This window comes from Zalophus californianus, chromosome 5, assembly GCF_009762305.2.
Source record: "Zalophus californianus isolate mZalCal1 chromosome 5, mZalCal1.pri.v2, whole genome shotgun sequence".
NCBI classification, from domain to species: domain Eukaryota; kingdom Metazoa; phylum Chordata; class Mammalia; order Carnivora; family Otariidae; genus Zalophus; species Zalophus californianus.
Window position 1 is genome coordinate 71,866,171 of NC_045599.1, and position 16,225 is coordinate 71,882,395.

Below are 16,225 nucleotides of genomic sequence, written 5' to 3' on the forward strand. Positions count from 1 at the left end.
GTACAGAATATTTTCCAGCTGCAGTCAGTGAAAGAGAAAGGTGACAATGGAAAAGAGTCAGACTGCTGCCATGTGAGGAGGATTCGGCTCACCACTGCTAGTTTTGAAGATGGAGGAAGAGGCCATGCGTCAAGGAAAGCAGGCAGTCTCTAGAAGTTGGAAAAGGCAAGGGAAAGGATACTCCCCTAGAGCCTCCAGAAGGAACGCAGCTTTGTCAACAAGTGACTTTAGCCCAGTGAGACCTCTGAACTACAGAACTGTATGCCAATAAACTTGTATTACTTCAAGCCACTAAAGTTGTGGTAATTTGTTATGGCAGCAACAGGAAACTTTACTACATCAAACGGATTCAAGCTGCCATCATTTAAACATTTTGGGTCAACATCTGAATTTGCCTCACTAGAGGAACAAATAACAGTGAAGTAAGTATGACATGAGAAGCTGTTGAAATATTACTTGCAAAAATGGGAAGAGAAGAGGAACAAGCTCTTTGGTCAAGAAGAGGTGAGAGTTTTCAGATATGATCTTTCCCATTATCTGAACATTATCTATAGTGTCATCAAATACCAAAAAAGAGTAAAAAAGTTGACCTTGGAATAAGCTGCATTTTCCCCCAAACTTAAGGCACTTAGAGAATTTTAAAATTCATTCTTCAATATTTGAACTTCAAAAGGTAAAATTTCCAGGAATGACAGTATCGTGCTGGAAACATTAATGTGCCAGCATGAAATAATATCATTCTGTAGGAGGTAATAAAGGTATGAATTATGTCAAATTGTATTTGGCTCATGGATGTTACTGTGCTTCTTATGGGCAGATACAGCTAACAGGCACAAGAACACCTGCTTGTCTCCCTCAGAAAATTGAAGTCATGTGCACAAACATCAGTCTATGAGATTAGGGGACCATTTGTTGCAAAATGAAAATGTGCCCTGTTACAGATACACCTCCTAGGAATGTGGAGTATCTCTTGTTACAGCAGAATATAATTTTTCTCCTGGCCTCGCTCACTATAGAAAGAACCATTAAGCCATTTACATTACAAGTGGTGGCTTCTACTCCTGTTAGGTAATATAATATGCTAAATGAACTTGCTGCTATGCTATATAGTGCTCTATTATGGGCTCTCTCCATTAATTGGTTTGGGGTCATTGGCCATCTCAGTTAATGTGAGGAATCTACTGTTCTTTAAGTAAAATGTTCAATAGCATCTCATATTGAAATGGGCCAGATTCAAATGATATGCATCATTATGCATGTGCCAATGTACAAGTGTATATGGGCTTTCCTGCATTTGTATTTAGGGTAAGAAAACAGAGTCCATTTTTTAAAGTTTAAAGAAAATATTTATAGGGGCCATTGTGTACCAAAGTTGTTTAAAAGTCTGAGGAAACGTGGCATGAGGAAAATACAAAATCTGTAGGCCTCAGGATGATGTAACTCTTTTGGAGCTAACACACTAAGGGGAGAAAGCTGCCTTTCTCTTCTTTGCCCCCAGCTGCAGATGCATATGGGTAACACTGCAAACAGAACCATCACTTCTGCTACAACCTGGGTAATAACGTGCTCAGTTAATCTACACAACACAGAGTCATCCTCTCAAAAAGTAATTCACTTCTTTAAAAACTGGAAGGAAAATAAATATGGTGCAGTAAAATTGTTGAGTAGAGGAATCTATCTGGACATTTCACAAAACATTTCATTATGCTGACAATTCCCAGAAGTACTCTCAAGAGTGCTTTAAGCTGAGGATTACTGCACTGGAGCTGATGGACTTTTTTTGTAGCCCCTTTAAAAGGCAGTGAACCGTTTTTCTATTTTATTTAAATAATGCCCCTTAAAATGGATTTTTAGAGGTATAATAACTCCTTAAGAGTCAGTTATGCTAAACAGTTTCTCTTGATAGAAATGTTGTAAAACTCGTTAACTGCACAATTTCAGATGCCGGCTTGGTGAACACTAACTGACATGTGAATGACCAGAGTTTGTAAAATAAATTGCAATAGTTGTTGTATCACATAGCTAGCATTGCACAAGCTGGAGGCCACGAGGGGCTCCAACCTGACAGAAAATTACTTCAAGATGAATGAAAAGTGCTTGTTTCTCTTTATTAGTTTTTAGAGAACAATGAAAATGTTGAATTGTTTACAGAGCGCTGATTAAATGTGGTCAGTAGGGCCATGTCCCTACTGCTAACTGTTGGCCTCCTTCTCCCGTTGGCCCGCAAACTACACACTCACACACCACCCACTCCAAGCACCCAACCCCCACCCTTAGCTCCCTTCTTAGAGGCTATTATGGCTGCACATCTGTGTGTGAAATGTGCTCATTCTGACATTCCACTGCTGCTCAGAGCTGCAGAGGCCTTTGTTAGGTAAAACACTATTGTCAAGTCTAACAAGTAGGTCATGCAATTTGCTGGACACTGCAGCAGAGAATAGCCCAGGATGAATTGCTTTGGCCTCAAATAATGCTCAGTTCCATATTGGAATACATATGTATTCTTTTCATTGGGCAGTACTATCAAAAGTCATAACATTTTTTTAAGGCTTTGATTTAAATATGTATATATATATTGCTAGGGTTAGACAACCACAAAATAGCCTATTTGTTATATTTACTTAGGATAACTACTGTCTTATGGCTAAAGGCAAAAGGCATGAAGTGCTTTAATTGCTCATTTGTGGTTTAAATCTCATTTATGTTTTACCAGAAAGCACAGTGAGAGGAAAGGCACTAGCTACCATTTTAGCTGACTATTTGGTGTACTTAAAGGGGTGGTCAAAAACCATGGCATTTAGGAGGATGTTGTGGAGAATGATTCTCACTTTATATTTCCTCAAAGTAAACAGCGTTTGATGGAAAGAAATATGAGAACTCATTAATAAGCATATGCCAAGCAGGAAGAAAAAAGTCCTTTTACCAGACCAAGCTAAATGAATCAGATCCAGAAGATGTTTTGGTAAACTAAAAAATTAAGGAAAAGCAAACCACTGTCACTCAGCTCAACAAACAGCCTCCCATGGCCCATCTCCTTCCTCACTCCTAACCTCACCCTTACACATGCACACACACACATGCGCACACACACGTTAGGGAAATAAACAGTAATAGGGAGCAGTTCAAATGCTATTTGTGGCATTCTGACACAATACATAGCACACACCCCTAATGTGCAAGCAGGATTCTCTTTCCCTCTGTGCAGAATATGCATTCTGAGCCTATTATGTGTATAAACAATGGCATATGTAATTACCTTTCTAGGGTGGCAATTATTCCTCAGAATCAACAACGAGAGTTAAAGCATGTTCCCCCAAAAGACATTTGGGGATCAATTCTGGGTCAATTACGTCAGGCTTTGATTTATCACATGGTGTCAGGCCATGTTAAAAAAAGAAAGTTAAAAAAAAAGGCATTATGAGATAAAGGCTAAAGGTTTGACTCAAATTGGTTTGTCTCCAACTTTGCTTTCTCCCAATTGCTCTTCCCTCCCCCTTTCTCAAAACAACTGTGATTTGCTGGGTTTTATCTGTTAGACAGTTTGCTGTTTGGGAATACTAAATGAAATGAATCTGGACTACATCCAGATTTGATCTGCCCCCACACCACCAGGCACTGGAAATTTCTCCTGGGATGCAACCGAGGGGAGAGGTTAATAGTTCAGGCTTTAGAATCTAAGAGATCTGGATTTAGATCCCTATGACTTAAGCAAGATATATACATATCTCTGCAGTAGATAATACCTACTTCAAATGGTTGCTGTAAGGTTTAAATGAGATAATTAAGTGAGAGGATATGTGTAAAACACTTAGCTCAGCGCCTGGCATGTCGTGAATACCCAGTGACTAGAGTGATTGCTCTTCTAGTGGTAGACAAGCCAGAGGAGGAGAAGCAGAACAGCCCCCCCAAAGGCCCACCCCTATGGAGCTGGCCAAGGGCCAGGGGAAGCAGAGTGGATGTTAGTACAAATCACAGGGCTAAACTGATGAATCCAAGACACCCATTAAGAAGCCCAGTGGACTAGACTGAATATAATAAATCTGGTTAATTTGGACTTACTCTAACTAGATTGACTGTAAACCGATGAAGGTGCTACTCTGTTAGCAAGACCCCTCTGTCTTTTATAGAGCCTTAGGAACCATAGAAAAAAAGCTACTTTACATGATTTGATCACCAAGTGTTTACTCAAACATACCTATTATGCACCAGGCACTGTGCTAGGTCCAGGAACACAGAGATGGTCCCTCCAAAAAATTTCCCAGAACAGGAAATAAATGTCTACAATTTAGTACAATATGGTTTTGGAACTCAGATTAATGAATAACCAGTAACACCATTGGAGTTTCGGGGCAGCACGATTCATCCTACTAAGGATGGATCATATAATTAAAGTCATTAGAACGATTCTTTACCGAGCAGCAAAATAAAGGCTTTTGGAAATTAAGTAAAAAGGGAAGGTATGAGAATTCTCATCAAATTCTTTAGGGAGCAATATATGTCCCATTCAAAGAACACTTTAAGTCCATTTTATATGGGGCAACATAAGAGGGAAACAGCACTTCACAATTCATTTCTCAAATGATGCGCAGTGCTGTTGGCAGTATTATTGGCAGCTTAATTAAGAAGTCTGTCGATGATATTTAAAAAAAAAAAGCTGGCACATTTTCCATTCAGATGGACACTACTCAAGACAAAGACATGTCTATCGTTACTTCATACATACTAAAATGTGTTACAAACACTACATAATATGTCTAGTATCTATAGTCATTTTTGTGTCTTCACACTGGAAAAATCATGACTTATACCCAGATCAGAAATAAGTTTTTCAAAAAACACCATACAGTAATTTTGGAGCATAGAGGACAAAACATGAATACTGAAATAGCCAAATTTTCTGACGGAGTCATTGCCTGGGTCTGTTTTGCTCCTATCTCTGCCCTATCTTGGCTCCATGAACAATATTTCCAAGTTTGACCCAAATCTTCCCCTTCCCCACACTAATAACTCACACAGGATGTCAGGCTCCTAGGGCACAGAAGGTAGAGGCCTATAGAGACAAAAGATGTAATTCACCTACTCACTCTGCAAGAAATGTACAAACACAATATATTTTTTCAACAGACAATCTACACCTAGGAGGGAAAAAAGAATTTAATTCAATTAATTCCAACTCTAATGTGTTAATATCTCTAAAGTCTACCAAATATTTACAGAATCAATAAAATAAATCCTACCTATCAAAGTCCAAAAAAAATGGAATTAAGATGTCCTGAGTTGCCCACATTAGATTGTTTTGTTTTGTTTTTTATTAAAGGGATTTAAAATACTTGTAGAATACACTTATGCATTCATTTGTTTTCTATCTTAGAAACACACTTAATTAAGAGCAGAAGAAAAAAAAAAAGGGTCCTGAAACTAATTGTAAATCCATTGAAGGCAGGAAACACAACTTACTTGTCTCCCTCATTTTCCCTCCCCTATTTTGTGCAGTGATCCACCCATGGTAAGTACTCAATTAAGTTGAAAAGGCAATGCAGGTTTCAACCCTCACTCATCTGGAGGGCTTGCACAGGTTTAAGAAACAGCTGAGACAAAAAGGATAGGTTCAGTCTTCCCTGATTTCCCTGATTTCCCTGATTTCCCTGATTTCCGGCTAGTGAGGCACACTGTCTTGAAAACTTTGCTGAAGCTTGTGTAACACTGGCATCGTTAACTGTCGGCCACGGTGGCATTCTTAATGTCTTGATTTGTTTGCCTTTTTGCTGATGGTAACAAGATGATTCTCCAACGGTTGTCTTTCCAACAAGAAAATGTGAAAGGTGCTGTGAAGCAGGTAGTCAGTGAAGCAGGTATTCAGTCTACCCCTGTCCTACAGACAGTACATCTGTGAACAAAATGGAAACAAATTATTAATCCAAGCCTTTCTAAGAACAACTTTTCAGAAGTACAACTGTTGGTCTCCCGCTGATCACTAAAATTGTTTAGCTCAACCTTTCAATACAACCAGGATCTTTTATGGTAAGCATGTTGGTTCAAGTTTTGTTTCCCTACCTTAAATAATGACTTTGAAATCCATGCCACCCCAGATGCAGATCCAAGCCCAATAAAATCAGAAACACCAGGTGTCTGTACATTTTGAAAACAAAGTTTCCCTGTCCAGGTAAGGAATCTGTATTTTCTTTCCTCAGCTCCATAGACAGGAATAAAACCCCTCCCAAAGTTCCAAGCCCTATCCCTTCCTGAAGAGTAAAGTCCATGCCTGTATCCCATCGTGGTGCCGCAAAGCTGCTGGCTGGGAACCACCAGATGCAGACAGCCTCCTGTAGTGAAGCAATCTGGCCAGGCAGGAGCACTCTTCAGTCAGCAAAGGCTCTGAACTAACCAGGTGAGTAAAAGAGGGACTCATAATCCCTTCAAACATCACCTCCAGCAACCGAAGCCCCGTGAGAGCAACACAGACAGATACAGGTAGGCCCCACCTGAGGCTTTTCAGTCATACTCATGTCATGTACATGTACACTACTAATACCATCTTAGAACAGGAAAGAAAAGCATCTTGGCAAAAAACATTTCTATTCATTCACATGCTCAAGGGCTCTTTCTCTCTGAAATGTCTCACTGCAGACCCACGGCAATTGAGATTTAAAGCCAACAAACTCACAAGTAAGCTTGGCCTTGACACACTTATTTATTAATTTACTTTATTTATTTGGGTTTTTAAAAAAACAGGCCAAAAGTATATGTGTTTAAAATGCCCTTCAGCTCTATCCGAGTTCTCAGTGGCTTGGCCTACCTATTGCTGTGGGAACGGGGGTTGGTTATTTAAGGAGAGGGAACTTTGCTCTCTGTGAGTGGGCAAGTTTCCTAGGCTCTCTCTTTTGCCACCCCACCCCCTCCTTGCCTGTCTCAGGGGATCAGGGATCCTCACCCTGCTGAGGCCCAGCTTGGAAAGAAAGAACACAGGAGCTTCAACTAATCTTGAATCTTGAATCTTGTTTGCCCAGCCTCTTCTATCCCACCCATGTCTGTGAGCCCAGGTCTGGTGTGAGTGTAGGAAGATGCCTACAGCAGGGGATCCTGGAAGTGTACTGAAGTGGAGTAGGACTTTTCCTTCCCATGGTACACTGAGCAGTAGAGGTGGTGAGCGGTGAGGGAGCCATGCTGCTGAATTCTGGTTGGCATTCCCCCCTTGTGCAAGATGGGGAGGCTGCAGATGGGGCAGCCTCTGCTTGGTTTGGTTGTGAGATAAACCTGGAGAAGCAGCACAGTTATCCCACTGAATTATTTGAGCAAAACACTGCTGTAAGTAACTTATGTTGTTGTCTTTTGTCAAATACAATTGGTTTGGTTTAAAAAAAAAAAAAATACAACACCCTTCAGCTCATGAACAAAAATGTCATACTACACAAGCATTTAAAATTGACCTGGAATTGTTTTAGGTTCTTCCTTCTCTATCCATTATATCAAACTTGTCACTGACGCCTCTTCTTAATTTGAAATGTCTTTTGCAGCCCCCTTTTCTTCTGAATTTCTACTAAATCCTCCCCACCCCTTTGACAAGGCCTGTTCTCCTCAGCCTGGACTATGACAGGCTCCTAGCTATGCCTACGTCTCCTATGCTGTAGTCTCCACTCCTTCCAAGTGATGCTACCTCCACAGGGCCTCCACTTCAGCCATTCATTCGAGGTTCCATCTGAGGTGGGGCCCCTGAAGGATCTACTTAAGAGGCTCAGCACATCTGTGACCTTCAGTGCATCTTCATCAGGCAGGCAAAAGAGAAGCAACCTCAGCCCACCACATAGCAGGAATGGTATTCCTTTCTTGGCCACAAATGCACTGAATCACACTGAGTTTACTCTGCACGGCTTCATCATCGTTCCTCCATTTCCCTAACTCCACACATGTTGGCTCAATCTCCAGAACTGGCTTTTGCCCTGACTAGGTTTCCTTTCTCCTTCAAGACCTTGTGCCTTGCCCTGAACTTCAATCTGCTTGACTAGGGCCCTGACACTACCTTTCCCCAGATTCTATTCCAGAACTCCAGCTGCCAGCTGGAATCCAGCTATGATGAGATTGCCCAACTTCCATGGCACCACCATTCCTGATGCAATCTCACCTGCTATCTATATTCTAGTTAACCAGATCTCCTGATGAATTGGATCTCCTCAGATCCAACACTTCCTCTTGTTCACTGAGGCCTAGACTGCTGGCTAGCCCTAGTGCAGCCAGGCTCCCAATCCCTGATAACACCTAGTCTTGACTTCTCTTGTTCCCTGGCAACCTATGTTGCTGAGATCCTGCGTAGGAACCCCATATTCCCAGCCTAGACAAATTCTACATAAGAGGCTAGTTTTTGTAATATCTACAATGTCTTTATAATTTATTTATTCATTCAGTCAGTCAGCAATTTATTAATTTATCCTCCCTTCATTCCATAAAAACTTAAAGAATTAACATTAACTTAGTTAAAAAAAAAAAAATCTTACCTGACTACCTACAACTTAACCCCTGCCTGATTCTTGAAGTATCCCACTTTCCTATTCCACTTCATTCCCTAGTCTCCAAAAGGAAGTCTCTGCTTCTGGCACATAGGTTCACTGACCTCTAAGCTCATTATGAATCTTTTTTCACTCCCTCTTTTCTGCCTTCTTAATTAGTTCCTTTAAACTTTGGCACCTCACTTGTGACATGATCTAGAAAGTCTTCCCCAAGAAACAAATCCACAGTGACTTATCCCTTATCTGGATTCTTCTGGAGTAATCAATAACACATAGTTCAAGTACTTCAGTTTTCACTAAATGTTTCCTATACATTAGCTCCCCAGACAATTAGTTCTTTGAAAACTGGGATAAAGGCCATGTCCTGTATTCGTTATAGTGCCTTCTAGAGCAAAGTTCCACTTCTGCTTCTCCCCAACCTTACTCCACTCCCCAAACCCATGCTCATGAAGGAAAAGAGGAAAGGAGACTGAATCAAGTTACTGAAATCAACTAAACCTCTTAATAGGGGCTGGAGCTTTGGGTGTATGGAGAAAAAAGGTTAAAGTTTTGACTTCTGTAGGCTGTGACCTCTTTGGAGTTCATCTCTTGGGATTCTCTCTCTTTAGATTGCTTCTCTCTACTTCCACGTGGCCAGTGAGGTAAAACAGGTCTAGAACTGCCTCCCACTTAGGAGATGCTTCCCAATAACCTTTACCCAAGATAAGGCTTAGGGTGAGCTAATTAGACCAGCTCTAACTTCAACTTTTATCTTTCTTTTTCTTGTTTTTCTCCTGCTTCAACCAGCCACTAGTAAAGTAGGACCTAGAGAGTTGGACCCAGGAAAAAGGACCAAGGACATCTATCTGTGTGCAAGACACAATATTTCCAAGCAGCTCCATGTGGACAGCTGAGTTCATCAGAGACTGCATTAGGGTTTGGGGTTGGGGGTTGGGCAGCACCTAGGTAACAAGAGTATATGTATATGTACTTGAGGTCTATTCTGTGCTTATCTCCTCCTGTGGACCCAGAAGATACCAAAGTAAGGATCTGTGGGTCCTTCTCAAAAGATATTCCCAATCCTTGTTAATTAATTTTTCTATAGTAAATATCTAAACTTTATCAGTATAGACCAAGAAGGGGCATCTGGCTGGCTCAGTCAGTAGGGCATGCATGATCTCAGGATCATGAGTTTGAGTCCCATGTTGGCCTGGAACCTACTTAAAAAGAATAAATTAAAAAGAAATAAAAGAATTGACCAAGAATTCTAAGAAACTCTGAAGTTCAGAGTCAGGATTGTTTATGATTTATGTATTGAGTACATGCTTCACTAAATTTAGAGCAATTTTATTTCTATAAAGCCATCTCTCTATGAACTCATCTCTTACAACATAGATCTCTTGAGTTTGAGATCTTTTTGAGTGAGGATGCAAGCAAGACAAATCCCAAGGATTTTGCAAGGCTTTCTGCCAAAGATTAAAGCCAGTGGACCTCTTGTATTATGAAATTTTGAATTAGCATTTGTAGATGAACAGAGCCCACTGAAGAATCATGTAATATTCATGATGTCTCACATATTATATTTAAGTAATTAAAATATATCATACACATGCTATATACATGTGTTTGTGTGTGTGTATATATATATACACACATATATATAACCTTGATATGCTACTTGGAAAGAAATGTATAATGGATGTAGGCGTATCCCAAAGTCATGAGATCATTCTTCACTTGTCTAAGTCTGTGGTCAAAACTCCATTTTGAAACAATGTCGTTAATTAGCATGGGATGCAGAGACTGCCAACTGTCCCTAATATCCCATCCTCCCCTTTTTCCTTTATTAATAGAACCCCTGAATTTTGAGAAGTACATGGCCACAAAAATATACGTTCAGACCTTCCTGGCAGATAGGTATAGCTAGTAGGATGTGAGTAGAAGTTTGAAGTGCAATATCTAGGAAATGCCTTTACAAAGAACGATTATAAGGGCCTCTGGCTGGCTCAGATGGTTAAGCAACTGCCTTCGGCTCAGGTCATGATCCCAGGGTTTTGGGATCAAGCCCTGTGTCAGGCTCCCCACTCAGTGGGGAGTCGGCTTCTCCCTCTGCCCCTCCAAACTGCCCCCGCTTGTGCACACGCACGCATTCTGTCTCTCTCAAATAAGTAAATAAAATCTTTTAAAAAAGGACAAGAATGATTATGTACTTTGGACATGTGAATGAAGCCAACACCCAGGAATAGCTGAGTAATAAGATAGAAGTTTACTTTTCCCTTACTCAACAGTATAAGCAAAAGCAGTCCAGGGTTGATATGGTATCTCCAGGATGTCAGGGAGCTCCCCCTAGCTTGTTTGAGCCACTATATTTTGGAATCTCTTAACCAAAACATACGCTAGGCCCCTGTAGCAAATATAGCACTGTAATTCTAGCTCTGACACTTATTACCTATCAAAACTTGGATAAATTATTTTAAATTCTATGAATTTGTTTCTGTCTATACCTACCTCATAGGTTGTTAGCAACATGAGACTGTCCTTTTTTTTTTTTTTTTTTTTGCTTCCCACTATATCCCCAGCTTCTAGCACAGTGTCTTCACATAGAAAGAATTCAATAAAAAATAATTATTATTTCTGTTCCTGTTGATATGCCAAATCTCAACACATAATGCCATACCTTAACAACTAACCATTAGGTTCTTCCAATAAAGATCTGAATAATGCAACTAATCAACATGGTGTGCATTAGAGTGATCACATTTTCTGACCCAAATCTTGGAAAACCTAGTCTGACAAAAGGTTTTTTCTTACTTGTGAATTTATTTATATGAAAATTCTTATACATTAAACCATTGGCTGTCAACTTAATAACTGACTTTACTTTTAAAAAATTATCTGCTTAAGGGGCACCTGGGTGGCTCAATCCCTAGGCATCTACCTTTGGCTCAGGTCATGATCCCAGGGTCCTGGAATCAAGCCCCAAGTTGGGCTCCCTGCTCGGCAGGGGATCGGCTTCTTCCTCTCCCACTCACACTTCCTCTGCTTGTGTTCCTGCTCTTACTATCTCTCTCTCTGTCAAATAAATAAATAAAATGTTTTTAAAAAATTATCTGCTTAAATTGGGCATCCCTGGAAAGTCAAAGGCACATAGCCCCAACATTAATGGTTCTGCTCCCTCTAGTTTTTATTACAAGGTTCCACTGTGCATGCAGATGACGGGGGGTGAGGGGGAAACAACCCTGATTTTTATAACACGTTTAGGGTTGTGAATGTGTATTGCAGTATTTCAGAATCTCAAGAAAAATCATTCTTATGTTTTCCCAAAGGAAGATGGGCACTTCTTGCTTCTGCAAAAATAGCATGGATGGTGCAGGTAAAATAAAGCTGTAAACAACACCTAATCTTGCCCCCATTCCCACCAATAAAGAAAGAATAAACTCGGGGAAAAAAAATAGCATGAATGAGAGAGTTTTCAGTAAAACACATTTTTTTTCTATTGAAGAGCACTTAATAAACACACACACCTGGCTGCTTTCACTTCTCCACGAGTGCCACCCATTTGCCAGTCATCGGAGTAATTCAGTCTGATCTGTTAAGGTGATGGATCTTGACAAACTGTGTAAGCCTGTCATTAAGGGGAGGATAGATTACAGTCTCTATGCAGGACATTATAGTGCTTACATTTCTCATCCATACAGCCTGTGAAACATACAGGGGAACGCAAGATGAAAGTAAAACTGAACATGGCCTTAACTGCTACTCTCTCCAGGGAATGATAAGAGCTGGTGACCAATCCACACTTTCTATCATATATATATATAACCTCTCACAAAGGACACAAAGATTATGCACAAAACTGACTATTCAGTAATTTAAGTCTAACTTCAGGCCTGTGCTTCCACTTTTAAAATATTATTCTTTCCTCTTTCGCCCTACCTATATATAGTCATTTTGCTTCTCTATAGCTTTTTACTTATGCACTTAAAATCCTCATCTAGAATGGGGATTATATCAAGAGTGAAATTTGTTAGTTAGGTGAATTGAAGAAGATGAGTCTGAATTAATAAAAAGTGTAAAGTATGGGCTGTTGTCCAAAAGATCATGACAATAACAACAGCTGATGTTTTGAGAGTTGACTACACGAAAATCAGTAGGCTGAACACTTTACATGCGTTATCTCATTGATTCTTCATAAAAGTCCTAGAGCAGGTATTATCATCCCATTTTTACAAATTAGAAAATAAAACCTGAGAGATATTAAGTAATTTGCCTAAGTCCATGTAGCTAATGAGTTACAAAAATACTTTCAAACTTGAGTTTGCCGGGCTCCAAAGCTCATGTTCTTTATCACCACATCAAACTGCTGGGTGTTTCCTTCAATCAATAATAATAATGATAAAGCAATACTTCAGATTAGCTTAACAAACTCTAAAGTGTGGAAGAATACTGCTTTAGTGAAGAAATGAGAAGTGTTTGAAATCAGCTCACCAATTATTTTAGGAAGATAGTTACTACCTGCCATTTATGGAGTATGTACTTCACATCAGACACTTTCTATACATTTAATCTAATCCTCACAGCAGTCCCATGAATTAGGTAAACTATCTCCCTTTTACACGTGATGGAAAAGATACTCAGAAAAGCCAAGTAATTTGCCCAAGGTCACATAGATAGAAAGTGGCACCGTCCTTGCACTATGCCTTTTCCCACACGACCTCCTTACCTCTCTTGCAAAGCCTTTCTCTAGAGTGCTTGAAAAGCTTGCTTTATAAAACAATAGTGCCATCCCCCTTTAATTGTACTTAATACTATTTATTAGCTCAGCAAAGCTTTAATTCAGAGACAATGCAAAAGTAAACTTTAACCCAGCCCTGCTCTCATTATCATATATTCCAAATTTAGTGAGGTCCACATTAATGGGTTTTACTGTATATAGAAAAGAGTTTAATAGTCACTTAGCCCTCCTCTATCTCCATTAACAAAGGTAAAAAGCCACACAAAGGTAAAGGAAGGAAGAACAGTGACCTTAAAACTAAAACAGGTAAGTGTCTGTAATTTGTACTTCAGCAAAAAAATCATAATACATATGCCAGTAAAACAATACAGTACACACATATGCCAATATGTAACAACAAATTCAACTCTACAATTTTAAGTGCCTATTCATCAATTAAAGAAAATTAATCCTAATCAGATGTTCATATTAAGGAATATAGCCATAGCAAATCGGCAATAATAATTAAAAGTCCATTTCAAATCTCTTTGGTGAGCAGGGAAATGATCTAACATAGCCAGGCTGCCCTAGTCCTTTCGGCAGCATTGCATAAATGTGCACATTAAGTGAAAATTCCTGGATGTTTAACATGGTCATCTTTGCTACTCACACTGCACTTGTTTCTAATGAAGACATGCTGCCATGTGCACCATGAACGGGGAAAATGTACAAGTTGTGACAGTTAAGCACATGTCTGATCTGAGAGTCAAGTCCTTAATACACAGAATTTTCCCACCTAGGTCATCACAGTGTTACAAAGATTCCAAACAAACCCTACCCGCTTTGGACTGAGCTACTTGAAGCAAGCTACTCTGGTTGCATCATGTTTTGTTTTGTTTTGTTTTCTTTAGGTCAGCTTGTAAATGAACTGTTACATGGCTCTCTCAAGGCAAAAGAAATAGCCTTGGGATAGAAGCAAAACAATCCAGATGAGAGACAGCCCCCCTAGTCTTTCAGGCCCAATGCTGTGAGGTGGGTAGTGGAACCCGATTTAAGATCATTGGTAGTTTGGTTAGACTCAGCAGGCCCCGTGCTTCCTGGTGATAGTCAAGGCTAAAGGGGGTCGGTGTGCTGAGCCATTTTGAAGGAGAGGTTTGCAGTCCTGGACACCCAGAGTGAACTAATCTCCCATTGCTACACTACATGAAGTATAAAAGTATAAACTTCCTACCACAGGAATGGAAATTAATACAAATATCTGAGACTGCCATAACTCTGATAATCCTCTATCTTGTGTTGCTTGGTTGGTTTGAAAAACAGGCTCACCAGAGTAGTACCTCAGGATTCAGTCTTTCACTTTCACTTTTGATTCTCTTGGCCAGAGCATTATAACTATGACTATTTCTTTTACAGTCTATTTCAATTTCAAGTCACTGGAAGGCATTACTGGAGAGAATATGGAGTCTCATTCTCTGAGCTTTTCAAAGTCAGAGCAAGAAAACAACATCCTTCCTGGATAAACTCTGAGCTCTCTCAAAATCCTCCCCATTCTGAGTCTCTGATCACTACTAATCAATTAAATCTTATGAGACAGCCAGCAATTCCAGTTCTAAGAATCTTTCCTACGGAAATACTAGCACAAGTTCACAAAAATAAAAACAGTACCATATTCACTGCAACACTATTTATAATCTCAGAAGTGTGAAAGGATCTAAATGGCCAGCAGTTGAGGAATGGTTTATTAAAGACCACTTAAACTAAAGAACACTGTGCAGCCATTAAAAATAATAATACAGGTTTCCACTTACTGATATAAAAATGAGTTAGTGGAAAAAGGAAGGTATAGAACAAAATGTATAGTGTGTTACTATTTTTGGAAAAAAATATAGCTGTGTATGTATACAAATAAATGTATATAGAGAGAGACTATATGAAACAAAAATATCTGTTTTAGAGAGCTATAGGTATAAATATATAGCTATGTATATTTCTGTTACATTACATTCAGGTAAAAATATTTCTATTATATACTTATACATACATTTGCATATGCATAGAAAAATCAGAAGAATTCATCAGCTTGGGCTGCTAATAACAAAATATCATAGACTGGGTGACTGAAACAACAGACATATATTTCTCACAGTTGTGGAAGCTGGGAAGTCCAAGAGCAAGGTGCTGACAGATTTAGTTCTTAGTAAGCGCTGCTTCCTGGCTTATAGACAGCAACTTTTTTCCTGTCCACAAAGGTACAGAAACAGAAAGAGAGAGGCCAAGCCTCTGGAAAATGAAATTGGGAAAGAAGACTAACTTACTATTTGTACACTGTTTATTTATTTAGGTTTCTAAGCAATTCCCTTCAAATTGAGACTCTCTTCTTCTCCTGGGTTGTAATCAAATTAAGAAGTAATACAAAAATAAAACAAATGAGAGGCTAGAATATATCCATCATTACTGACTGAGACCAGGGTAGAGGGGGTAAAAGCCAAACAAGCCTAGCTGTCCTCACTACAGAATTAGTCCATGTCCCCAGTGCTGGGCTAGGGTGGGCTCCCAGCCTCAGATAGAATGTAGGCTCCTGGTAGGGAGGCCCTTCCCCAAATAGGAGGAAGGTGGCAGTAGGCTAAGCTGGACCACTTATTCCAAATTTACCAATTAGGTAAGTCACTCTCTCCTTCTAGGGCAGAATGAAGAGTACAGTCTTGAGAAAGTAGTGCCTATGGTGGCTAAATCTAGACTACAACAGGTGAAAGTGTGAAAGAAGGAATGGTGAGAAAGCAAAGAGAAGAAAGAAGTCAACAAGAAAGAAAGGAAATAGAGTAGGGAATACAGGGAAGGATTTTTCTTTCTTTTTTTTAAGGAAGAGGCCAACAAAATGTCAAATGTAGAAAGTGGAAGGGGCAAAATCATTTACAGCAAGAGTCTAAGCACATTGACAGCATTACGAACACAAGTGAGGTGAATCCTTACTGAGACATGAATGAAAGGGAAGGGACAGGAGAAGTCACAGAGATTTGAGGCAGAGATGAAG

At 39.6% G+C, this 16,225-nt stretch overlaps 1 long non-coding RNA gene across 4 annotated transcripts in view; it reads right to left on the reverse strand.

Annotated features, from left to right (window-relative positions):
* Positions 1-4,177: 4,177 nt before the first annotated feature.
* The window catches only part of LOC113928907, a 134,848-nt gene continuing 122,800 nt past the window's right edge, over positions 4,178-16,225 (reverse strand). For 3 of the 4 annotated variants that reach the window (XR_003522002.2, XR_003521997.2, XR_003521998.2), the window contains one exon: positions 4,178-5,887. This is a non-coding gene — a long non-coding RNA (uncharacterized LOC113928907). Of the gene's footprint in view, positions 5,888-12,004; positions 12,106-16,225 lie in introns of all 4 variants that reach the window. The other variant, XR_003522000.2, reaches the window with a different exon arrangement.